The sequence below is a fragment of the Sminthopsis crassicaudata genome, chromosome X (assembly GCF_048593235.1).
Source record: "Sminthopsis crassicaudata isolate SCR6 chromosome X, ASM4859323v1, whole genome shotgun sequence".
Lineage (NCBI taxonomy): Eukaryota > Metazoa > Chordata > Mammalia > Dasyuromorphia > Dasyuridae > Sminthopsis > Sminthopsis crassicaudata.
The window spans coordinates 85,183,451-85,210,545 of NC_133623.1; the positions used below are offsets into that span (position 1 = coordinate 85,183,451).

The window sequence follows — 27,095 nt, forward strand, 5'->3', positions numbered from 1 at the left end:
GGGGAAAAATGCAAACAGTTTACACTCATTTCCCAGTGTTCCTTTTCTGGGTGTAGCTGATTTTGTCCATCATTGATCAATTGGAACTGAATTAGATCTTCTCTTTGTTGAAGATATCCACTTCCATCAGAATACATCTTCATACAGTATTGTTGTTGGAGTATAATGATCTCCTGGTTCTGCTCATTTCACTCAGCATCAGTTCATGTAAGTCTCTCCAACCCTCTCCGTATTCATCCTGTTGGTAATTTCTTACAGAACAATAATATTCCATAACATTCATATACCACAATTTACCCAACCATTCTCCAATTGATGGGCATCCATTCATTTTCCAGTTTCTAGCCACTAAAAAAAGGGCTTCCAGAAACATTTTGGCACATACAGGTACATTCTACTCTGCATATATGGCAATGTTTTCCCCCTTTTCTTATTTTGTATAAGGTTGGGTTTTAAATTGAAAAAAAAAATAAAAGTCAGGATCTTAATCTAATTTCTTCATTAAATTTACATGTGATGACAATCCTGTGTTTGGTTTGCTGTTTGCCTAAGATGAACTCTTCTGCTTACTGTCTGTATTAATGTTTTTATAATTGTATCAGTTAGAAGTTATATTGGCAATGTAGTAACAGTGTCAAATTACTAATGCCTAATTTGCCATTTGGGTCATTCTGTGTGTGTGTGTGTGTGTGTGTGTGTGTGTGTGTGTGTGTGTATTTGCATGCACACAATACACATATAGATAGAGATGCAGATATATAACTATGACAGACACAATTTAGCAGTCTTCCTATGCATTTCCTATTTAGAACCAAATTCTACTAGAGAATTCTATTTCTTCTAGGTTCTCTACCAAATCACATAAAAATTTTGTAAGGAGAAATGAAATGCCTAATTTTACTTCTTAAAAAGTACTTAATGGTCCCATTCTGTCCCACTGACTGGGTTGTATGGAAGATAATTGTTGACTGAGCCAGAAGAATAATTCCTCCTTCCCAAGGGCTTGCCTAAATGCATACCTCTCTTGAACTACCAAGAGGGATAGGGAAGGGAGAGTTAGACAATGTTGAATGGGGAATTGCTCCTATTTCTTTGTGTCCAGCGGCTACACAAAGCAGACAAATAAATGGCAGTGAGGTCATATGCATAACACCTAAGCAAATCTGAGATGCAGGACTTCAAGTTCTTAGCTACCTCTTCTCTTTTTTGTTTCTTTTCTTGAGCTCAGGGCAGTCAGCCAGTCAGATTCAGTAAGCACTTGTTATATGCTGGGCCCTATCACTGATAACAATTCAAAGAAATCAATGCTTTCACATCTGGAGATAACCTTGGAAATTATAGAAGTTGGGAGGTCTTGGATTGATGCCAGTTGCCTAAGAAGAGATGATTTTTAAAATATCTCTTAAAGAAGAAAAACACCATCAAAAAATTGATTACCCAAGAAGCTATAGTCAAAACCATGTTAGAGTGGCTAACCCATGTGTTATGAATGAAATATCTGTTCAGAAGCACTACAAAGTTGTTCTTATATTCCACAAGCCAGTCAAAAGATGATTTATTACTGTTCTATGTTGTAAATATTTAATCATGTATAATTATTATTTTGTATAAAGAATAAATACCTTATATCCAGAAAAAAAGTTTTTCTTTCATAAGAAACTTTGTCTTCCCCATGGGTATCTTTATAACAAAGAGCTTCTTTTTAAAATTGTATTTTATTTTTTCCTGAGTTACATGTCAAGAAAAGTTTTAACATTCATTTTTACAGGACTAGGAGTTGCAAAATTTTCTCCCTTCTTTCTTCCCTCCCAATCACTCTTCCAAAGATAGTAGGAAGTTTGACACCTCTCTAATATGCCCAATCCTTATGTAGATACTCAGCTTCCCCCAGAACCCCTACCGATTCAAGGTAATGGCCAGGATACCACTCCCTATGTAATCATGCAGAGGAATAACATGAGACCATGTCATGTCATGACATGGGCCAAACCAAAGGCCCTGATCTCCCTCACACCATCCTCCATCAGTCTTTCCTAGCTACCTTCCTATCTCCCGAACTAGTTTTCCCTTTACTAATGGAACATTCTGATAAAAAGTGATCCTAGCCACCAAAAATTCTCCCTACATGCTCTGAGGAGCTTTGCCAGCATCTGCTGGTTTCATGTGTGCACTTTTTTTTGTCCTGCAGACTTCATTATTCTTCTCTGCTGCCCTTTTCCATCACTTTTCCCCAGGCACCATCAAAGGAAGAGACAATCTGTAAAAGAACAATAATTGATTGTTTACATATTTATGTGAGTGCCTGATTTGACTTTCCCTCCTGTACAAGCCCTGATGTAAAGTGGAGTAAGGTTGTCATGTAAGGTATAACTTGAGAGGTCCCCTGAGAGTACAGGGACTCAGTGACTCATACCTTGTCTGTTAGGTTTTTACTAAGTGCTAATGAGATAATGAGATATTAGGTTCTTACTAAGTGCTAATTATGTACTTAACAATTCTCTAGTTCCGGCCTTTAGGAGAGGTTTATCCCTGTGAACTCCTGGGGTTTAAGCTTATATGCTTAGGAGGAGCAAGTTCATTGGTTGAAGTAATTTTTCCCAGAAACCCCTGAATTATTCCATGCCCATTCTCTGGGATGATAAAAGAGAACACCATTGAGCAAGGGGAGAATCTTGTCTGGGCCAGAGTTGGAGCGGCTCTCTGGAGGAAGGAGTCTCTACTCTAGGTGAGAGACAGCAGATCTCCTCCCAGAGAGTGATCAGCAGTTTCTGGAGACAACAGAACATTACATATTGGCGTCCACAAGGTGGGGGAATGACTTTTCCTTATCCTGACAAGGACTTATTCTGAGCCTTTCAGAGGAACTAGACCAGACCATCACATGTAGGGGCACTTTTTCCTCCCTTGTTGCCATTTTCTTGAAGTCAGGAGCATTTCACCTTGCATATCTCTTGCCAAAAACAGAGTCTGGCACATTGTACGTTCTTGATTGATGGATACAGTAATCTAATATCCAAGACTTGGGACTGGATTCTGGAGAACAGAGAAAGACAAGAAAAAGATGTAGTTTGCCCTTGAAATACTCGTAGAATCAGAAAATCTCAGAATTAGCATGAGCTAAGAGAGATTAAGCATGATGTGAAGCAAGAATCCTTTTGACAGAATTGCACAAAATGATCAAACAGATTCTTAAATGCCTCTAAGAGATTCATTTCTTCCCAGGTGAGTTGACTTTAGTATTTTGTATAATACTAATTTTTAATGGGTTTCTTATATGAGACCTAACACTTGTCAACTGCACTCCCTGGCTCCACAGACTTGCTAAGGAAGAGATTGGCCAATACGAGGGTCCCCAGATACTCTGTGCCTCAGGTAGTCCAGGTAAGAAGGCCAGTGCTCCTAAACCATCTTTTCCATGAACACTTCCCAAGGTATCAGATGGGTGGGTGGATGGATAGATAGAGCAAGCAAGCATTTCTCGGGTGCTTGCTGTGTGGCAAGCATTGTGCTAAGCACGAGCATAGGAGAAGGTGGGCTAGCAGCACTCAAGAAGAAAAATAGAAGAATATGAGAGTCCAAGCAATTGGTTGTTAAATCTCAGTTTGGACATAAGAGGCCATCACAGCAAACCTCATTGTGCCAGGGGAGGAAATGGGAGCAGAATATACTTTAATGACTTTCCTTGGAACACAAAACTAGCAAGTCTCTCAGGCAGGGTTGTGCTCTAGTGTTCTTGACTTCACATGCAGTGTTATATCCACGGCATAGCAGAGCTACCTCTTCATTCTCCATCACCTTCCATAGCTAATCCCTTACTCTACCCCGGTATTTCAGCCCCTTATTTCTGCACTGTTCACTCCCTTTAAGTTCCAGCACCAGCACTATTTCTTCAATCTGTTCTCAACGACCATAGTGCTGTAATCCTGGATCACTCCAACCACCCACTACCTCCCCCCTACACTTGTGTCAATTAGCAAACCTAGAGAGAATCACAAAATGGTATTAACTGGATACATGACAAATTTTGTGTAGATGACTTAAACTGGAGCCTCACTGAAGCAAGGCAAACTTTTACACATCCCTAATTAATTATCCATTAACCCACTCATCACAGTGACTCTTCTGAAACTTGTCATCTCTGCTGCCATGTCCCAAGGCTCCCATTACCTCACCTCTAAGATGAGAGCCCTCCCTCATATATTAAAGAAAAAAATGGAGTCCCTCTTTTCTCCATTTCATGCCATAATCTCCAGCAGATTACCCCTTCCAGCATCCCTTCTCTCACTTTTCTTCCATCTTTCCCTTTTATGGATAGCTTGTCCTGCCTGCAAACACATTCATGTCTCCTTCCCCCTCCAAAAATCATCTCCACTAGCCCTCATCTTCTATTCCCTTTGATGGTCAAATTAATTGAGAAGGCTGACTTCCTTCAGTCACCTTACTTCCTTTTTTCTCTGTCTTCTTAACCTTCTAAGGCATAGATCTCATGATGCACATGATCCTCATGATCTCAGACAAAGCAAAAAGAGACCTACTTCAAGGACATAATTCGGGAAAGTAATTGTGTGAAAAGATGCTACAATAAATTAAGTAATATTAAAATTAACCTCCCATCACAAATGTATCCAGAACTCTGACAGATTTATAAAAATAAGAGCCATTCACTTATTGAATACTACTGGAGGGATATGAACAGGGAGCTTTCAAAAGAAGACATCATAACTATCTATACTCATATGAAAGCATGTCCTAAATGATTAGCTTTTATAAAAATAGAAATGAAAACAATTCAGAGGTCCCACTTCACATCTATCAGAAATGATAAATACTGGATGAGAAGAGGGAAAATAAGCGCACTGATTAGAGGGGTTGTTTGCTGGTGCCACCATTCTGGTGAACAATTTGGACCTATGCCCAAAGTATTGTAAACTCTGTAAACCCTTTGACCGAGCAGTATCACCAACAAGACTGCATTCACAGGAAAGAAAAGTAAAAGAAAAGGACTTACAATGTTTAGACATAGTTATAGCAACTCTTTTTGTGGTGGGAAACAATTGGAAATTGAGCAGGTGCTTCTCAATGGGCAATAGCTGAACAAGCATGGCATATGATTGTGACAGAGTACAACCGTGTTATAAGAAATGACTAGGGTGATGGTCAGAAACACCTGACAATATTTGAATTCATACAAAGTCAGGTGACTTGAAACTGGATATCGTTGTGTACAGGAATGATAATCAATTGTGAGAGACTTAGCAGTTCTAGAGAGTTTCCTAGGCAATGCCACCTTCTCAAGGACTCATTTCACATGTATTTTTAGGATTTTTTTTGACATTTCCTTTAAATTTGTTCCTGAGAAAAATTGCTCAAGGCTCTCAACTATTTATCATTACCTAAACTATTATCTCTTTAAGAGGAGCTCCTTTCAATATTATGAAAACAGTAACACACTAAAAACTGCATAGGGATTTTACAAACCAGTCAAGTTTTCTTTTATGTCCATAAATGGTATGCCATGTGGCACATGTATATTTAATGTTTACATTATCTAATTATCTATGGTATAGACAAACATAACTTATTTATTGTCTCTTGAGATTAACTACTTTTATAGAAGTCCTATCCTAAACCATTATTAGCACTCCTGCTTTTCTTGGTAATCACCTGAAGAGAAAAAGAAAATAAAATAGCACCCATGTTCAACTCTTTATATTTCTTGTTTGTGTTTTAGATAATTTTTTTGTCTGCAATAAGTTGGGTTGTTTTGAAATCTGTTATTTAATTTCTTCTATTTCTTGGCTGTACTTCATTTACATTGAATGTAATATTTGTTTGTCTTCTCTTACGCAAATTTTGACATATTTTTGTTAAAAAATATAAAAAGCACAAAAAGAGGAATCTTTTCTACCAGCCATGAATGAATGAAAAAAGAAAAACATTTACCAATGTTTTACTAAGCATTTACTAAGCACTTACTATGTGTAAAGAATTGCATTAAGCACTGTAATATGTAGCCCAAATGGCAATTCCCACTTCCAGTTTCTGAACCTCTAAATCAATGTTCATGAATTCTATGTTATTATCCCCAAGATGTGTCTGATTTGGTGGAATTGTCCTTCCTAATTGAAAAGGAATTCAGGCAAAAAGGAAGGAGGAGAATAGAGCCTGCCCACCTAGTTCTGGAACTTGCTCTGGAGTTTCTGTTCCCCATAATCTCTACCCTTCCTCCTTCTTATCCTTCATCACTTGTCTATATGGCCTAACACTATGCTGCACATTCAGTAGGAAATCACCAAATAGTGAGTAAACAAGGAGCTAGCATTCTGATTTTGTTTTGTCAGCTCTGATCTTGAAAGTTTTTGAGCCTGGGAGTGATGTTTCCAATTCTCCCAACTCTTTCATGTACACAACTGTTGCTATTGTTTTTCTCTCTGACTCTAAGTTACAAGAAAAGGTTTGGCCCTGGGTCTATACCAGGAATACAGGATCGGTTCAGCATGATTGACCATTTCAAGAAGAAAACTAACAGAAATCATATGATTATCTCAATAGTTTATCAAAAGTGTTTCACTAAATACGAGACCCATTCCTATTTTAAAACACTAGAGAGCATAAGAATAAAAGTAGTGTTCCTTAAAATAACAAGCAGTAACTATCTAAAACCATCAAGAAGCATTACTGGTCATGGGAATAAGCTAGAACCCTTCCCAGTAAGATCAGGGTGAAGCAAGGATATCCATTAACTCCACTATTATTAAACATGGTACTAGACCTATTAGCCTTAATAGGCAATGAGGAACCAAAACCATTGTTGCAGATGATATGACAGTATACTTTGAGAACCCAACAGCATCAACTAAAAAATTACTTGAAATAATTAACAACTTTAGCAGTTACAGGATGGAGGATAAACCCATATAAAGCCCAGCAGCAAGAGATAGAAAGAGAAATTCAAATTTAAATAATTGTTAAACTATATATTACACTTAGAACTGTATCTGCTAAGGTAAACCCATGAACTTTATGCAAACAATTACAAAATACTTTTTACACAGATAAAGTTAGATCTAAACAAATGGAAAAATATGAATTGCTCATGACTAGGCTGAGTCAATATCATAACAAGACAATTTTACCTGAACTAATTTATGTATTCAGTACCATATCAAGCAAACAACCAAAAACTATCTGATTTGACTAGAAAAAATGACAACAGAGATCGTCTGTAAGAGTAAAAGATAAAGGAAAAATATCAAGGGAATTAATGAAAAAAAAAAACACAAAGGAAAGTAGTCTATTAAAGCCAGACCTCAAACTGTAATATAAAGCAGTAATCATCACAACTCTGATACTTGCTAAGAAATAGAGTGGAATAGACTTGCTACATAAGAAACAGTAATCAATGACAAAAAAAAAACCCAGTATTTGATAAACCAAATGATCCCAGCTTTTGATATAAGAACTCACAATTTTTAAAATTAATTTTATAATTATAACTTTTGTTTGACAGTACATATGCATAGGTAATTTTTTACATTATCCCTTGTACTCCCTTCTGTTCTGAATTTTTCCCTTCCTTACCTCCACTTCCTCCCCTTGATGGCAGGCAGTCCCATAAATGTTAAATGTGTTAATACTATATCCTACATATAATATATGTGTGCAGAACCAAATTTCTTGTTGCACAGAAAAATTGGATTCAGCAGGTAAAAATAAACTGGGAAGAAAAACAAAAATACAAACATTTTACATTCCCAGTGTTCCTTCTCTGGGTGTAGCTCATTCTGTCCATCAATTGGAACTGAATTATATCTTCTTTTTGCTGAAGATATCAATTTGCATCACAATATATCCTCATACAGTATCATTCTTAAAGTGTATCTCCTGGTCCTGCTCATTTCACTGAGCATCAGATCATGTAAGTCTTTCCAATCCTCTCTGCATTCATCCTGCTGGTCATTTCTTACAGAGCCATAAAATTCCATAGCATTCATATAACATAATTTACCCAACCGTTCTCTAATTGATGGGCATCCATTCATTTTCCAGTTTCTAGCCACTACAAAAAGGGCTGCCACAAACATTTTGGCACATACAGGTCCCTTTCCCCTCTTTAGTATTTCTTTGGGATATAAGCCCAGTAGTAGCACTGCTGGATCAATGGGTATGCACAGTATGATAACTTTTTCAGCATAGTTCCAAATCGCTCTCCAGAAAGGCTGGATGTATTCACAATTCCACCAAAAATATATCAGTGTCCCAGGTTTCCCTCATCCCCTCCAACATTCTGCATTATCTTTCCTTGGCATTCTAGCTAATCTGATACTTGTGTAGTGGTATTTCAGAGTTGTCTTAATTTGCATTTCTCTGATCTAAAGTGATTTGGAACACTCTGTCATATGAGTGGAAATAGTTTCAATTTCATCCTCTGAAAATTGTCTGTTCATCTCCTTTGGCCATTTATCAATTGGAGAATGGCTTGATTTCTTACAAATTAGAGTCAGTTCTCTATATATTTTGGAAATGAGGCCTTTATCAGGACTTTTAACTGTAAAAACATTTTCCCAGATTGTTACTTCTCTTCTAATCTTGCTTGCATTAATTTTGTTTGTACAAAAGCTTTTTAATTTGATGTAATCAAAATTTTCTATTTTGTGATCAATAATGATCTCTAGTTCTCCTTTGGTCACAAATTCCTTCCTCTTCCACAAGTCTGACAGGTAAACTCTCCTTTGTTCCCCTAATTTATTCATGATCTTGTTCTTTATGCCTAAATTATGGACCCATTTTGATCTTATCTTGGTATGTGGTGTTAAGTGTGGGTCCATGCCTAATATCTGCCATAGTAATTTCCAGTTTTCCCAGCAGTTTTTGTCAAATAATGAATTCTTATCCCAAAAGTTGGGATCTTTGGGTTTGTCAAACACTAGATTGCTACACTTGTTCACTATTTTGTCCTTTGAACCTAACCTATTACACTGATCAATAGTCTATTTCTTAGCCAATACCAAATGGTTTTTGTGACTGCTGCTTTGTAATACAGTTTTAGATCAGGTACAGCTAGGTCACCTTCATTTGATTGTTTGTTTTTTTTTTTTTTTTCATTAATTCCTTTCAAATTATGGACCTTTTATTCTTCCATAGGAATTTTGTTGTTATTTTTTCTAGGTCATTAAAATAGTTTCTTGGGAGTCTGATTGGTATAGCACTAAATAAATAGATTAGTTTAGGGAGTATTATCTTTATTTTATTCGCTCGGCCTATCCAAGAGCACTTAATGTATTTCCAATTATGTACATATGACTTTATTTTTGTGGCAAGTGTTTTGTAATTTTGCTCATATAATTCCTGACTTTCCTTTGGTAGATAGATTCCCAAATATTTTATAGTATTGACAGTTGTTTTGAATGGAATTTCTTTTTGTATCTCTTGCTGTTGGATTTTGTTGGTGATGTATAAAAATGCTGAGGATATATGTGGATTTATTTTGTATCCTGCAACTTTGCTAAAGTTCTGAATTATTTCTAATAGCTTTTAAGCAGATTATTTGTGGTTCATATCATCTGGTTGATTTTCTGAAGTCTTTTGGCTAATATCTTATTTAAGATTTTAGCATCAATATTTATTAAGGAAAATTGGTCTATAATTTTCTTTCTCAGTTTTGAACCTACCTGGTTTAGGTATCCGTACCATGTCTGTGTCATAAAAGGAGTTTGGTAGGACTCCTTCACCCCCTATTTTTTTTCAAATAATTTATATAACATTGGGGTAATTGTTCTTTAAAAGTTTGGTAGAATTCACATATAAATCCATCTGATCCTGGGGATTTTTTCTTAGGGAGCTAATTAATAGCTTGTTCTATTTCTTTCTCTGAAGTGGAACTATTTAAGCAATTTACTTCCTTCTCTATAAATCTCGGAAGCCTATATTTTTATATTCATTTCACTTAGGTTATCAAATTTATTGGCATAAATTTGGGCAAAGTAACTCCTTATTAATTCTCTAATTTCCTCTTCATTCTTGGAAAGCTCCTTCTTTTCATTTTTAAGACAATTTGATTTTCCTCTTTCCTTTTTCTGATCAGATTTACCAAAGATTTATCTATTTTATTGGTTTTTTTCATAAAACCAACTCTTAGTTTTATTTATTAATTCAATAGTTCTTCAATTTCAATATTATTTATTTCTCCTTTTAATTTTAGAATTTCAAGTTTAATATTTGATTGGGGGTTTTTAATTTGGTCTTTTTCTAGCTTTTTAAGTTGTAAGCCCAATGCATTGATATTCTCTTTCTCTATTTTATTCAAGTAAGCCTCTAATGATATAAAATTCCCCTTATTACTGCTTTAGATGCATCCCACAAATTTTGGTATGAGGTCTCATCATTGTCATTATCTTGAGTGAAATTATTAATTGTTTCTATAATTTGCTGTTTCACCCAATCATTCTTTGAGATGAGATTATTTAGTTTCCAGTTACTTTTGGTCTATTTACCCCTAACTTTTTGTTGAATGTAGTTTTCATTGCATCATGATCTGAAAAGAAAGCATTTACTATTTCTGCCTTCCTGCATTTAATTCTGAGATCTTTATGTCCTAATATATGGTCAATTTTTGTAAAGGTTCCATGAACTGCTGAGAAGAAAGTATACTCCTTTCTATCACCATTCAGTTTTCTCCAAAGTTCTATCATACATAATTTTTCTAATATTCTATTTACCTCTTTAATTCCTTTCTTGTTTGTTTTGTGGTTTGATTTATCCAATTCTGAGAGTGCAAGGTTGAGATCTCCCACTATTATAGTTTTGCTGCCTATTTCTTCTTGCAACTCTCTTAACTTCTCCTTTAGGAAATTAGATGCCATACCACTTGGTTCTTATATGTTTAGTATTGATATGGCTTCATTGTCTATGTTACCTTTAGCAGGATATAGTTTCCTTCCTTATGTCTTTTAATTAGATCAGTTTTTGCTTTTGCTTGATCTGAGATAAGGATGGCCACCCCTGCTTTTTTGAACTCACATGAGCCTTTAACCTTTACTCTGTATGTATCTCCCTGCTTTAAATGTGTTTCCTGTAAATATTGTAGGGTTCTGACTTTTGATCCAGTCTGCTACCCGCCTCCACTTAATGGGAGAGTTCATCTCATTCACATTTACAGTTAAAATTACTTGGATAAATAATAATATATAATAATAATAATATTATAATATAATATAATATATATATATATAAATATAATATATATATAATATAATATAATAATAATAATAATAATAAAATAATCCTTGGATTATGCTTTTTTTTTTCATTACCCCCCAACCTCTTCCCAAATATTAAACTTATGGGCCTTACTTGTGTCATGCAGCCCTCCCTCTTTATAATCCCTCCCTCCACAGAATCAGCTACACCCAGAGAAGGAACACTGGAATTGAGTGTAAACTGTTTGGACTATTGTCTTTCTATCCAAGTTAGTTTTACCTTCTGAATCCAATTGTTACCGTGCAACAAGAAATTCTGTTTTACACACATATATTGTATCTAGGATATGCTGTAACACATGTAACATGTATGGGATTGCCTGTCATCTAGGAGAGGGGGTAGACGGAGGGAGGGAGAAATTCGGAAAAGAAGTGAATACAAGGGATAATGGTGTAAAAAAATTACCCATGCAATGTAATGTCAAAAAATTATAATTATAAAAGTAATCTAAAAAATAAAGAAAAAAAGAAAGTAGACATTCTCCTTCTATAAAGTAGAATCAAACTTAAATTATTGAACTGGATGGCATTAGATCAATGATATTAGCTTCTTACAGTTCTTAAATTTTATAATAAGCTGGAATAAACATTTTTCACAATTGTGCTTTAACCTAAAAAAAAAAAATCCCTCTCTCCTCCCTTTTGATCCCTTCCCCTTTTTTATACCTTTCCATTATTATTGTTTTACTTTTCCCTTTTTCTCTTTCACTTTTTAATGAGGTGAGAGAGAATTCTCTGTAAAATAAATATGTCAATTATTTTCTCTTTGAGCCAACTCTGATGAGAGTGAGATTCACACAATGTTCCTCCCCCTCTCTAGTTTCCCTGAGATAGGATAGGTTTTCTTTGCCTCTTTGTAGGATGTAAGAACTTACAATTTGAGAAATCTTCAGGGAAGAAGGAAAATAGTGGGAGACAAAGTAGGCATAGAAGTACCTCTTAGACCATAAACCAAAACAAGGTCAAAATGTGTGCATGATTTAGAATTGAAATTTCAAATTTTGATGGAATTTTCCATCAGGTTTTCCCAATTCACTGCTAAAGGTTTTTAGATTGGGAAAAAGAAACAAAACAGCATTTTGGGCCATGTCTTTCATTATTCTGTGAACACAGCAAAGGAGGTGTAGGAAGGATGAGGTTTTCTTGGGAGTGATCTCCCAGAAGCCATGTTTTGTAGAGCATCTGTCTGTTTTCTTTGATGATGACACAGGATACATTATTGAGTGTGGTGATGACACATGACCAATGTGAGTCTAGGTGTGTCTGACCATGGTTGGGTCATTGTCCCAATGTGTCTGACTCTCTGTGACCTCATTTGGGGTGTTCTTGACACTATACTACTGCCACTTCCTTCTTCGGCTCATTTGACAGATGAAAAACTGAGGCAAATAATAAGTTGGCCAGAGTGACACAACTCTTAAGTGTCAGAGGTCAAACTCAAGAAGATGGGTCTTCCTGACCCCAGGTCTAGTGCTCTATTTACTCCATCACCCAGCTGCCAATGGCTGGGCTCCCATTTCCCCATGGAGTTCTGGAGTTCTTCTGATTTGTATCTAAGTATTTCTAGATTAGGTGGCTTATTGAGAAGACACCTGGCAGAGCTTTTTAGGATCTTTAATGCTGAAGTATACATAAAAAAATGGTAGAATGCATCGGAATAAAAGGAGTATTCCTCAAAACGAAATATTAAATGAAATGAAAAGTGAAATATTAAAATAGAAATATATGTGGATACACATTCGCATATATGTACATATCTGTTGATATCTCATCTAAGCTAAGCTGTTTTGTAAATCCTTGAAAAGTCATTTTGGTAAGGTAAAACCAGGACAAGGACTTGTCACATGAGAGAAAGGGTTGGGTGTAGACAGGAATTTCACTGAAGACGTCCATTTAGACCAATAATTTGGTCCTCAGGTTGTGCTGCCTCTGAGACTCCAGCTCGGTAGTGTCCCCTCATTTCTCTCCTTGTTCTAAGACTAGAAAGATGGGGGCTAAGTTTCTATTTTAAGAAAACAGAAATTCAATTCAATTCAAATTCTAGAGAAAAGTCATTTCCCCAAGCCAGCCGTTTCCACCTCATTCGTATCTCGGCCTCTTCCCTGGGGGAAGGTGGCCGGCAGCCATAGTCTCATTTCCTCCAGGCCGAGCTCGGCCAGGGGCACTTGCCAGGGTGCCCAGGGGTTCCTCTCAGCCTCTGGCCTGGTCTTGTCTCCCCCTACCTGCAGAAAAGAGGCCGAGAGCCGCCCGTCCCCCAGACTACCCCCTTCCTGCTCTGTTCCCGGGGGCTCAGGGATCCAAGTCCCATTCCAGGGCTGGGGCCAGCTGCTGCTGCAGCTCCTGCGCGGTTCCCTCATGGGGAGCCCAGGACAGCCGTCCACCTCCGTTCCTGCCCTCTTTCTCCCACTTTCCGTCAAGGGGCTGACCCCCAACACCGGAATGGGAGCTCGGCTCCTGCCGCCCCTCCCCCACCCCAGCTGCCTGTCCTCCGACACCTCGGTCTGGGCTCAGCCCCGGACCCTCCTCCACCTGCAAGATGCCCTGCGGCCCCTCCCCTGGGCAGGCTGGGAGGCGGGAGGCGAGCTCCTAACTTCTCCGGATTTACGTCACCCAGCCCCCTCCCTCTCTGCGGCCTCTTTGTTTGCTTGGGCGGAGAGCAGCCCTGCCTTTGCGGTGACCTCACCGCGCCGCCTCTCCCTCCCACACTTGCATTAGCCCTCTTTTGTGGGAGGGGAAGGTGCTGGGCCCGGGAGCGAGGGTCCGGGGAACCGGAGGAGGAGGGGGGCCGGAGGGAAGGCTGTGAATAGCTTGAGGTCCTCCCGTCCCCCACCGCCGGCCCTTCCCCTCCCCACCACACTCCTCGCACCCCCGCCCCCTTGGGATTGTGGAGAATTTTCCTTTGGGAACTAGGCAGATGCCCCTCCCTCCTCCTGCCCCCACCACGTTCTCTTCTCTCCCGGGTTCAGTCTTCTTCTGAATGTCCCCCCTCCTGATTGGCTTGTCTTAGTGTCCTAGGGGATGAGTGACGGCCCGGCTGGGAGGGGGGGGGCGCTAGGAACGTAGGAAACCGTCCAGGAGCTCTTCCTTCCTCCACCCCTCTTTTGCTTTGGTACCAGGAGCTCTTCCTTCCTCCACCCCTCTTTTGCCTTGGTACCATTTCTTGGCATGGTGTATTCAAGCAGCACCTAGTGAATGGGGCATTTTCTTGTAACTTGCTGTGGAACAGAAAGAGATGCGGTCCCAGAACCTGCTGATCTCTCTCATTTGCAGCTGAAAGGGCACAGTTGTCTTCTTGGGAGGAATTAGATGCCTCTTGTCTCGGGGCTGTTGATTGCAGGGGTTTCTTCTTGTGAAAGTTTCCCTGTTCTTAGCCTTTGACCTCTGGGAGGATGGCTCTTAATCTGGTACATTGTATATTCCTTCTAAATCTTGTAGACAGTAACAGTCCTTAGAGAACTTTGCTACAAAGATGTTTTTCCTCATTTAACTGTTACCACAGTCGTTTTAACTTTGTATCTTTGTGCTAAAGCACTTCACCTTCATAAAGCTAAATTGTCCATTTTATTTTCTGCGCTCCTCCTGCCCTCTTCCCCTCTCCATAGATGTAAAAAGCGATTTCCTTCTTTCTCCTCGGATTTACTGTTGAGTCCCCCTTTCCACCTAGTTCATGCATCTGTTTGTAATTGAATTTGATAGATGGCATGTGATGTGACTTGCTTTCCCTGGTAGGAAGAAGGACTAATGGCTTTAGTGTGATACAACAAATTCAGAAACAATTGTATTCCTATAGAACAACGTGACATTAGAGTCATTCTTAATTCATCCCTCCTGTCTCTACTTAGCATCTTTAAAGACCGGTCCCCACAACCTTGAGACAACCTTTATGGGAATTGACCTTTTTCCAGACTGACTTATTACCATGGATTAAGGTAATCAGAATGTAAACTATCAACCATAATTGCATACAAAAAGGAAGTTAACTTTCCCAGGCTACCTTGGTTGGCATATCTTTAGTCAGGTGTGGGATTTGTTCTGCCAGGTGCATTCCATGTGACTCTTTGACCCTTTCTCTCCACTTCCTGCCCTTATGCCCCGAAGCCAATTTCCCCTAAAATGTGATCTTGATGGCATCTCTCTCCTTACTCTGTCTGGTAACTGTGTTTGCTCCCACCTATTTCATATTCACTCTTCCTGGTATCTATTGTATCACTTCATCTTGGTTGTAACCACTTTCCGTAAATAAATCCACCTTTTGCCAAAATGGCTGTTGTGAATTTGGCACACATTTATTTCGAATTAGTAATTGCTGCCCCCACCCCATCATCCGGTGTGAAGTGTTGATGTGCTCTCAAATTTCTGACAAATGCCTTATCCCATCTACTTTTTATTATTTTATTACTATTATTTTAAAAACGTGTCCTCCCCTGCTCCTCTCTCCCCAACTGCATTTTGATTTAGTATCCTGTTTTATTTCATTTGGTTGCTTCTGTACATAGCATTCCTTGTCTTTTCTACTAATCAATATCTCAATTTTGGACACATTCTAATTGTTTTTCTGGACTGCCAAGTGTCTCATTAGGCCTGAAGTCAGGAAGAGTCATCTTCCTCAGATCACATCTGGCCACAAATACAGGCTAGCTGCATGACTCTGGGCAAGTCATTTACCTCTGTTTTCCTCAGTGCCTTGCCTATCACATGAACTGCAGAAGAAAATGGCAAAGCCATTTCTGCCAAGAAAACCTCCAGTAAGGTCACAAATAGTCAGAGCAAACAAAAGAGGAACCACAATTGTTTTCATAGTCAGTGATTTCTAGGAGATTTTGAGATCTATTTGATAATCTCTCACTCAGACCTGTTTCTTTACTCCTGTCCTTCATTATTACCCTCTAGATTTTTACTCCTTTTCTAAAAATTCTTTTCACTTTTTTACATTACCAGAGTATGGCATGTGTCCCTCTCTCTGCCCAATCGTATTCTTTTGTTTTAGGGAGGAAAAGAAAAAAAGGAGCACAAGTGCCTTCAGGAAATGGTGCACCAGATCTAACACCTGCTGACCTCTCCCATCCTGGAATAGGTAGGGTGATGGTTTCTCCTTATGCTTTCTTTTCTTTCCTACTTGTTCTTTAACATCTTGGTGCAGATACTTTAAAATTTTTGGTGTTGTCCTTTCCATTTAAATTGCTGTAGTTTTACATGTGAATTCTACCAAACATTTAAAGAACAACTAACTCCAATGCTATATAAACTATTTGAAAAAATAGGGATTGAAGGAGTCCTACCAAATTCCTTTTATGTCACAGACATGGTACTGATACCTAAACCAGGTAAATAGAAAACTGAGAAAGAAAACTATAGACCAATTTCCTTAATGAATATTGATGCTAAAATCTTAAATAAGATATTAGCAAGAAGACTTCAGAAAATCATCCCCAGGATAATACATTATGACCAAGTGGGATTTATACCAGGAATGCAGGGCTGGTTTAATATTAGGAAAACTATTAGTATAATTGACCATATTAATAATCAAATTAATAAAAACTATATGATCATCTCAATAGATGCAGAAAATCCATTTGATAAAATCCAACATCCATTCCTACTAAAAACGCTTGAGAGTATAGGAATAAATGGACTATTCCTTAAAATAATAACAAGCATATATTTAAAACCGTCAGTAAACATCATATATAATGGCGATAAACTGGAACCTTTCCCTGTAAGATCAGGAGTGAAACAAGGTTGACCACTATCACCATTACTATTCAATATAGTACTAGAAACTCTAGCCTTGGCAATAAGAGTCCAGAAAGAGATTCAAGGAGTAGGAAATGAGGAAATCAAACTATCACTCTTTGCAGATGACATGATGATATACTTAGAGAACCCCAAAGACTCTGCTAAAAAGCTATTAGAAATAATTCAGAATTTTAGCAAAGTTGCAGGATACAAAATAAATCCACATACATCCTCAGCATTTTTATACATCACCAACAAAATGCAACAGCAGAGATACAAAAAGAAATTCCATTCAAAATAACGGTCGATAGAATAAAATATTTGGGAATATATCTACCAAAGGCAAGTCAGGAATTATATGAGCAAAATTACAAAACACTTGTCACAAAAATAAAGTCAGATTTAAATAATTGGAAAGACATGTGCTCTTGAATAGGCTGAGCAAATATAATCAAGATGACAATACTCCCTAAACTAATCTATTTATTTAGTGCTATACCAATCAGACTCCCAAGAAACTATTTTAATGACCTAGAAAAAATAACAACAGAATTTATATGGAACAACAAAAGGTCAAGAATTTCAAGGGAAGTAATGGAAAAAAAAGTAAATGAAGGTGGTCTAGCTGTACCTGATCTAGAACTATATTATAAAGCAACAGTCGCCAAAACCATTTGGTATTGGTTAAGAAATAGACTAGTTGATCACTGGAATAGGTTAGGGTCACAGAGCCAGATAGTGAATAAATATAGCAATCTAGTGTTTGACAAACCCAAACATCCCAACTTTTAGGATAAGAATTCATTATTTGACAAAAATTGTTTGGAAAACTGGAAATTAGTATGGCAGAAACTAGGCATGGACCCACATTTAACACCACATACTAAGATAACATCAAAATGGGTCCAAGATTTAGGCTATTTGTTTCCTCAATATTTCCTAATTCTAAATGTTCTTGTACTAATTGATGTTTTCTCTTTGGTCAAGGTCCATTGCTTTACCCATTCTGGTGTGTTGGAAACATTAACAGTAATGATAGCTCCTAAAATTTCTGTGGTGATATTTCATCCGTAAATTAATGTAATATATTCCTACCCCATAAGTTAATATGTAAGCCACCTATTATTAAAGGAAAAATTGTTCCTGTCTTTCCATCATTTTTTGCCAATTTACTGGTTCAGTGGTCATCAAAGTCTCCTTACTGCCTCCTACCTTTGCCAAGGGGGCCATTGAGAAGCAGCCACCACAGTCCTGTCAGCTCCAATGCCTATTAATCCTTCAAACTGTTGGTTATTCAAAATAAGGGTTAGTATTGGCCGAGTGAGTGTGAAAGACTTTGTAAAATATATTTGTACAATGGCCTCTGAATTTTGATCCATCTGTGGGGCTAATTCACACTTATTGTCTTCTGTTTTAATTATAAATTCAGATGGAATAACTATTACAGACACAGGCACTTCCTTATATATTTGTATGACTGGGATAGCTAATGAATCTTTGATACTGTTGAATGGGCACTTCACAAACAACATAAGGGGGTAGGTGGAAATAATCATTGCTCCTGAGTTTTATTACTGTGATTGTCCCTTGGCCTCTAAAGCTGCATACCTGTTTCTCCATTCCTGATTTATATCTCTCCCTACTTGAGTTGTCATTCTCCATGTTGGTTTTGGGGGCCCGGTGCCGCTAAGTTGCTCAAAATACAACTTTTTTGTTTGTTCCTGGAGCAACCTGATGGGGCAGTCAGCCAAGTCTGTTCTAAAAATTCTGTCATCCAGAACACTGCCTGGCCTGTGGTCAACCCCCATGAGAATGCTTTCCAATCATTGGGGTACAAAATTTCCCATGACATTGTTTCAAGTTGAGACATGAAAAAAGGTTCTATGGGCCCATATTTATGAACTGAGTCCTTAATTTGGGTTAGAACTTTAAAGGAAGTGGTTCATGTCTGCATCTTCTCTGCCCTGAGTTAAAAGGGTCATCCTCCTCTATAACAGGATATAATTCTTCCTACCCCTCTGTGTCTTTTCCTTGATCTCTACTCTGTTGAGAAACTTTTTGAAGTGAATATAAAAAATATAACTGATTACCTTTTGCTTTTTTGTCTAAGTTTTGATGTGGTCTTTGTTTTATATTTCTTATCCTGCTTTTCCTCAGTTCTTATTTCATTTTTTTTTACATTAGGAGAGCCTTTGAAAGACTGTAGATCTGGATAGACACACAAAAAAGGTGGGGCTGAAGATGGTGGAAGTTGGGGTGGCCATTCATTATCATCCTCCTCAGGCTCAGAAGAGGGACATCTACTACTAAGAGATGGGCTTATCTGTGCTTTGACTGTAAATTTCCTCACCTCCTTTTCTGGTTCTGATTTCAGACTTTGTTTAATGCGATTATTTTGTATTTTTCCTGGGCATTGTTTATAAAAGGCAGTGAGCTGTTCAACAAAACAATTATAACAGCCTTCCTCAGGTAACCATGGATAAATTTTCCAAGCAATGTCCAGAAATTTCCTAATGTCTCCTAATTGAATTATGCACCCCTGATCTTTTAAACATTTATATATAATTCTGAAATATGCTTCCCCGTCTGAAGGGAGTAGGGTGCCTATTTTCCGCCTCATTAGGTTACTTAACTGTAATGTTCTTTGGTTCAGTTTCCTGGAAGTCTCTGTGAGCAGCCTTCCTTTTTATCACAGTAATCACCACAAGAGTCCCAGGGACCAAAGTCTCAATCCTTAATTATCTTCTTCCTGGTCTGGGCAGCTTTCTGGAGAGCCTTTCAGACAGGCCTTGGTCTCAGTGGAGAAGTTCAGGAGGAGAGCTTGCCAAGAGGAGCTTGAATGAATGTGGAAATGAATTTTTGTCTCCTTGTCTCAGAGAACTTTTAGTGTGTTTGTCTTCTGTGGCTCTCAGTCCCTCCTTATATGCTCCATACTGAGTATAAGCCAATCCTTATATCACTAGGAAACCATTATTTGTGATAGGATTAAATCAATTATACTGAAGCATGCTAAACTAGATAACCATTGTCTGATTAATTCCACTTAATTAGTAATTAGTAGGTTTGCTGCTTTGCACAGTTATGATAGTATTAGGGTTAAGATGTAGGGAGAACACTCATCTAGACTGTTCAAACTACATTCTGTTCTGCCTTAAATTTCACTAGCAGCTAATTTGGCTGAATGATCAGAGCTGCTTGTCAGCTGGGAAGGAGGTCTCCAGTGGAGTGACCCAAAGTTCTGTCCTGGACTCTTTGGTGCTTAATATCAGTCTAAACCTTGGGACTCCAAGACCAGTCATCTACCCAGAATTCACTAAGAGAGAACAAAGCCCCAAATCTGAAATAATTTTAAAAAGAAATTGATGATGTCACTTAGTAGAGTAGTCTGAGCCAGAAAGGAGAATGGGGCTGCCTCTTGTCCAGGCTCTGGAAGGTTTTTGTTCCATAGAATACAGACTGGAGTACCCACACATAAATAGGGGGGCAGATGCGCCCGTGCATGTCTGCGTGCCCCTCTGTCCCTTCCCACTCATTCTGATCTCCGTCTCCTCCTGCCTGGACAAAGGAAGCTGAGAGCCGCCCCTCCCCAGATCCCCCTCTTCCTCCTCAACTCTGGGGGCTGGCAGGAATCCGAGTCCCATTCTAGGCTGGGGGTTTGCAGATGCTGCTGAGCTATTGTGCTCTTCCCTTTTGTGGAGCCCAGAGCTCCCCTTCCTAAGCCTCCCCTTCAGCTCTTTGTCTTCTCAACCACCCCCAGCAGAGCCCAGCTGCTGTCTCCCCTCCCCCAATTCCAGCAGCCTGGCCTCAGAAACCAAGGACCCTGGACAGCTGCAGGCCCAGCTCCATATAAAAGGTGCATGGCTGCCTGCTCCTATTGGAAGCTCAGTGACAGAGTGGGGGGGGTGAGACAAATGATTGGGGAGCGGCTCCTCCTGCTCTGGGCCTGATGTCACAAAGCTCCCTGCCCTCCCGCCTTGTTTCCCCCTCTGCTCTGGGAGGAGATGAGCCCCAGATTTTGTCATCACAGAGACTGCCCCCTCCCACCCTCTTTTAAGTCTTCTTTGTCTCTGCAGAAGGATGTGAAGGGGAGTGAGCTGCCGGGGATATGGCAGCCCCGTCTCCATTTCCTTTCTTTCCCCATCCACTTCCCTTTCCTCTCTTGCCCACTATCTTACCCCCATGTTCCAGACTGACCCATCTTGAGGGTTCTCCTAGTGGCTAAGTGGCCGTGAGGGAGGTAGGCGCCCTCTCCCCTGCTTCTACTTCAATTCCTTTCTATCTTCTCAGTGTCTTCTCTTACCTCCTTCTCCCAACCATTTCAGGTACCCCTCCCCCTTCATTTGGCTTCTTTTGATGCTTAGAAGGATGCATGTAAGGCTGGGTGGAAGATCATGGGAGTATCCACACCTTTGTGTGTGTGTGTTAGCTATGTATGACCTTAGGTCAGTGTGTGTGTTTATGTGTGTGTCTCTATGTGTATGTACACACGTGTATAGCTGTGTGTGTCTGCTTGTCCAGGGCTGCCAGAGATGTCCTGGCTGTGACCCAAGGACTGTCCCGCTTCCCTCAACATGGAAAGGTTCCAGCCACCAGAAAACTGTAGCTTAGATGGCTTAGCCACTGCGAAAAAATGAATCTAGCCCAGATAGGAGCTAAGTCACAGACAGAGCCCCTCAGGGAAGAATCTCTGTGGTGAGTCCACTGGAGCAATGCTCCAGGTGTCCAGCTGAATGAGAGCAGACTAATACAATCACCAGAAGTATCATGGGAGGTAGAAATTGCCCCCTCGACAACTGTCCCCCTATGGGGCTCTTCTTGTGTCATTATTGCGGATACTCCTTCCTCACCACCCCTCTGATGGCAGTCTACACAAGAGAGGCTGCTCTGGGCATGTTATGGAGGAAAGTTCCATTGCAGATCTTACTCTGCTCTTTCATTAAATGCAGAACAGTTTGTGTCCTTTGACTGACAAGAATAAAAGGGGGCTCCTGAGCTCTCCTTTTGGGTGTCTATGCACACATGGAGTGTCTTGAATGTGGGGCAAGTATTTGGGGACCCTAAATGGAAGAAGAGGAGCCAAAGATGCCACACGTTACTGAAGAATGTGAACATCTAGACAAGGGAATGGTGAACAGGCAAAATCAGCATGACCATCAAAAACAGCCCAAGCAAACTAACATCATGTCCATCTTTGACATGGTTGCTAAAGTGCTCAATGTGCTATGGATATGATGAGGTTGATGAGTCAGGGAACCAAAATATGATGTGGTTTAGATTTTGGGGGTATAGGGAACCAACTAATAAGGTCTAGATTTACCGAACCAAAATGAGATTAGCATTCCTGGTGGTCACGGAGTTAAATGATAAGGTCTAGTGGCAGGTTTGGGGTTCAGGGAACCAAATGGAGAGGTTTGGTTGCCTCATACTCCCCTGAGATTCGGCACAAGGGTAGGGAGTTTGGGGGAATCTTTTCTGGCGGCACAGAGGTTCTCTGTAAAGGAATTTACAACCCTGAAAACCTAGATTGATAAAAGAGGTTTATTATAGGGATTGGGAAGTAAGGTTAGAAGTCCTGACAGAGAGTCCTAAAGTCTCATTAGGGTGAGGATAAAGAGAGGGTAGCACTGGAAAATAATCTTATTCCAGTGGGCAGAGGTTTCCTTGGCATAGCATGGCATAGCATGGCATGTTTAGAATCTCTGAAAAGAGAGGATTTTAGATTGGCTCTTTTATCATAAGAGTTTTGGCTACAAGCTGAAGGGGGCTGGTGGGTGGATTCCCAAGTTGGCTCATCTACTAGCTGGGTTTTGGCTTGAGCTGGAACTTGAATTGAATGAGTTTTTTTACCTGAACCAATCCCACCTAGAAAACAGAATGAAACTGTCTTGTTTCCCTCGGACGGGGTCCCTCACTGAGGCAGAGTTGAAGGAGATTTTCTCCTTCAAGGAGCTTTAGAGTTTTGGGGTCCCTTCTTCAAATAGTTTGCATAGATTTCTGCAAAATCCTTGAGAAATTATTCAGTGCTCTTTTTTTTTGTGGAAATGGTGTGCACATGTGGCCCAGAAGATAGGGAAATTAGACCTGGAATTGGCTGAAGGACTGGAGGATCAGGGTTGCTTGTGTGTCCAGTGGAGTGACTCAAAGCTCTGTCCTGGGGTCTTTGGGGTTAATATCAGTCTAATCCTTGGGATTCCAATACCAGTCATCTATCCAGGATTCTAGAGGCAGGGCAGCTGGTGTTGGAGAGAACAAAGCCCCTAATCTGAAATACTTTTAGAAAGAAATAATGAAGTCACTTGGTAGAGGAGACTGAGCCAGAAAGGAGGGTGTGGCACCCTGTGTCCAGGCTCTGGGAGGTTTCTGTTCCACAGGATTCAGAGCAGAGTACCCACACATATTTAGGGGGGCACATGCTGCCGTGCATGTCTGGGTGCCCCTCTGTCTCTTCCTGCCCATTCTGATCTCGGTCTCCTCCTGCCTGGACAAAGGAAGCTGAGAGCTGCCTCTCTCCCAGACCACCCCCTTTCTACTCAGCTGGAGGGGGAGGGGCTTTCAGGAATCCAAGTCCCATTCAAGGACTAGGGTTTGCAGATGCTGCTCAGCTATTGTGCTCTTCCCTTTTGTGTAGCCCAGGACTCCCCTCCCTGGGCCTCCCTCTTTGTCTCTTTGTCCCTTTGTCCTTCCTCTCCCAGTTTCTGTAGGGCTCCCTTAAGCTGAGCTCAGCTGCTCCCCACCCCAGTCTCAGCAGGCTGTCCTCAGGAAATCAGCACCCTGGTCAGCGCCCCGCCCACCTCCAGGTGGAAGATGCACTGCTACTCCCTCCATTAGTGATCCTGGGTGTCTGGGCTCAGAGAAAGGATTCGGGGCTGAGGCTGCCCCTGCTCTGGGCCTGATGTCACAAAGCCTCTTCCCCTCTGTCCTCCCTTCCCCCTCTGCCCTATGGTGACGTGACACTGACTGCCTCCTCCCACCCTGTGTTAAATGAAAGTTTCTCTGTGAGAAGGATGCAAGGGGGTGTGAGTGGGAGGTCTGTGAACCCCTCATCCCTATTCCTTCCCCTTCCCCTCCACCCCCTCCCCTTCATTACCCAATCTCCCTGAGTGACAGATCCTGAGGGTCCTGCTCGTACCTAAGTGGCTGTGAGTGAGGTAGGGGCCCCCTCCCCTGCTCTTGCCTCCGCCCCTTCCTCTCCTCTCCTCTTCTCTTTTTCTTCTCTTCCCTTTCCCCCACCTTTTCAGGAATGTCCGCCCTCCCAACCGACTTGCCTTGGTGCTCAGAAGGATGAGTGTAAGTGTGGATGGAAGTTCCTGGGAGTATCTTAACCCGTGTTTATGTGTAACCCACCCATAAGTATGATATTGATGAGGAGTAAACAGAGGTTTAAACCTTGATGGGTCAGTTCCTGTTCTCTCTCTCTCCTTCCCCAAAGTAACCCAGGGCGGGGTCAGCAGCAAAGGAATTTGCTACTTAATGCTGTTTAGAGACAAAGTCTTTATTGATAGTAAAGGGATAGACAGGCCTTTGGTCTCCAGGAAGACCAGACTGCCTGCAAGGGGACGTCAGTTGGCGGGCATTGGCTGGTATACACCAAATGCCAAGATTTCATTTTTCAGCCTTCCTTATATACATAACTAGAGTCATCAGAACAGTGTTTGCACAGAGATGTTCTCAAGAGGTTCCGGAGACATTTCCCAATAATACAAGAATTCTCTGCTGTTATAAACAAGACAGGACTTTTCTTATTATTGTCAATAAGACAAAGATTCTCTATTGCTGTCTCCTTCAGTCTCTCCCCAGAAAGGAATTTCAGATCATTAGACAGGGGGCTGAAAAAGGAAACTAGCCCAAAGGAAGTTGGAGATTAAACAAGGAACATCACAGGGGGCTCCGGCCCCCAACAATGTGTGTGTGTGTGTGTGTGTGTGTGTGTGTGTGTGTACACATGTGTTCCTGTGTGTGCCTGCTTGGGGCTGCCCCTGCCTTCGGGCATCCTGCCTTGCCAAACCAACTTCTGTCTGGAGTGCTGCGGCTTGGGGGGTAGTTGGGTGGGCTGGGATACAGTGAAGTCCAACAGGGAGAAGCCTTTGGGGACACCCCCTGCCCTCCACACCCCCGGTGGACGTTTCCATCCTTTCCCCTTCTTTCCTCCATCCTTGGCTTAGGCTTGGGGCTATGGAGAGAGGAGAAAGTCCAGGAACTAACCTCAACCCTAACCCTAACCCTTTTCTATGTCATCTCTCTCTCATCTTTCCTGATATAACTTAACTCAGTATTTATTTTTGGTCTGGTTTCCAGCAGCGCCTGATGAAATGGGTGTTTCCCTGTCTCCTGTGGAAGAGAAAGAGGGGATTGTCTTTGAACCTGTGGATCTCTGACTTTCAGGCTGAAAGAGGAGAATTGTGTTCATGTGCACTTCTCTCATTAGGAAGGATTATGTACATTTTGTCTTAGGGAAGTTGATTGCTTGCATTTCTTCCTCTGCATATTCCTCTTTATAGGCTTTGACCTATGGAGGAATGGCTCTTAACCTTGCATATGCAACAGTCCTTTGAGAACTTGACTGCAAACATGTTTTTCTTCACTTAACTCTTACCCTATTCATTTTTACTGCATCTGGTCTGGTGGGGCAGACACAGTTCATCTTGATAGAAGCTAAATGGTCTGTTTTGTTTTCTATGACTCTCTCTATCTCTTGTTCTATCATGACCACTTTCCCTATCCATAGATTTGAAGTGTATTTTTTCTCACTTCTCTAATTTGCAATTGATGCCCCCTTTCCATCTCAGTCATTGTTCTTATTGTAGTTTGAGTTGATACATGGTGTGAGGCATTGATGTGCTATCAAATCTCTGGCAAGCTGTTTTTCCCTTATCCCATTTGCTTTTTTAAAAAATCAAATAGTGCACTCCCCCCACTGCTTTATTTTAGATGCTTTACAAATTATGTTATTTGTTTGGTTTTATACATAGTATACCTTATCTTTTCCATTGAACAACCTTTAATTTCTAACAAGGCTCACAGAGAGATCTGCTACTGATAATCACTAACTCCAACCCTTTTCTTTCTTTGTCCCCCCATTATGACAATTACGATTCTTCATTTTCCCCCACATTTTTGTTGTTTTCTCTTTCTTACATCAATAGGGTATCCCACATATTTCTTCTCCCCATCTTTGAGAACCATGCCATGTGAGAACTAGTTTTTAGGGAGTTAAAGAAAAGCAAGCACAACCGATAAATGGATTCCGGAAAAGGAGTGCAGTGTGTAACTCCTGTGGATGCCTCACCTCCTAGAAGTATCAAGATGAGGTTTCCTTCTCATGCTTCCTTTTTATTCCCACTTGATCTTCAACATTTTGTTACAGATACTTTTAGTCACTTTGCTGTGTCATTATTTTCATTTAAATGATTGTAGTTACTGTGTATATGTACTGTTTTCTCGGCTCTGCATCAGTTCACAAAGATCTTGCTATACTTCTCTTGTACTCGTCACATATGTCATTTCTTACAGCTCAACAATGGTATTCCATGTCATTCATGTCCCATGCCTTGTTTATTTATTCCCCAGTTGATGAGCATTTGTTTCCAATTCATAGCTGTCATAAAAATTGCTATTTTAACTATTTTGGAGTATAGGGTGATTTTTTTCTTATGTGTTAAAGACCTTGGATTGTTTTGTTACTTTCCATAATTCCAAATTACATTTCAAAGTGTCATCTTACAGTTGTCCCAGCAGTGTATTTACGTGTATATTCCCACACCTTTATTTAGGTATCAAAACTGTAATTGTTTCATAAAAGGAATTTCATAAAGCTTCTTCTTTACCTGTCGTTTCATATAGTTTATATAGTCTTGAGGTGAAGTATTTTTTCAGTGGTTGGTAGGATTCACTTTAAAATCTAACTGATTTGAGGATTTTTCCTTAAGATACTCATTTATATCTTGTTCAATTTCTTTTTTTTATGATATGTTTATTTAAATCTTCTGCCTTGCTTTCTATTAACTTGGCAAGATTATATTTTTGTACGTATGAATCCATTTCATGTAGATCATCAATTTTCCTGGAATATGACTGGGCAAAAAAGTCCTTGACTTTGCT

At 40.0% G+C, this 27,095-nt stretch overlaps 1 long non-coding RNA gene across 1 annotated transcript in view; it reads left to right on the forward strand.

Annotated features, from left to right (window-relative positions):
- Window positions 1–26,190, forward strand: part of LOC141548907 (uncharacterized) — a 33,965-nt gene extending 7,775 nt beyond the window's left edge. The window contains exons 3-4 of the long non-coding RNA XR_012484150.1: window positions 16,246–16,332; window positions 26,141–26,190. This is a non-coding gene — a long non-coding RNA (uncharacterized LOC141548907). The remainder of the gene's footprint in view (window positions 1–16,245; window positions 16,333–26,140) is intronic.
- Window positions 26,191–27,095: the final 905 nt, after the last annotated feature.